A 222-nucleotide genomic window follows, 5' to 3' on the forward strand; every position below is an offset into this window, starting at 1 on the left:
TGTTGTCCCTCCTGATTTGTCACCTGTTTTTACTGATTTTCGTTTTCTTTTATCTTTTATTACGTGAGCTTTAAATCGCGACGGGAGGTTTAAATCTTAATGCGCGAGGTTTAAAGCCCGAAATGTGAATTTAAATCCCACCGAGTTTTTATGTTACGTCCTGAGCGCGAGATTTCGGCGATCTCGAGACGCGACACGTGTTCGCGGGAACGCGAGCGCGGA

Source organism: Trachymyrmex cornetzi, unplaced genomic scaffold (assembly GCF_001594075.2).
Source record: "Trachymyrmex cornetzi isolate Tcor2-1 unplaced genomic scaffold, Tcor1.1 scaffold1393, whole genome shotgun sequence".
NCBI lineage: Eukaryota > Metazoa > Arthropoda > Insecta > Hymenoptera > Formicidae > Trachymyrmex > Trachymyrmex cornetzi.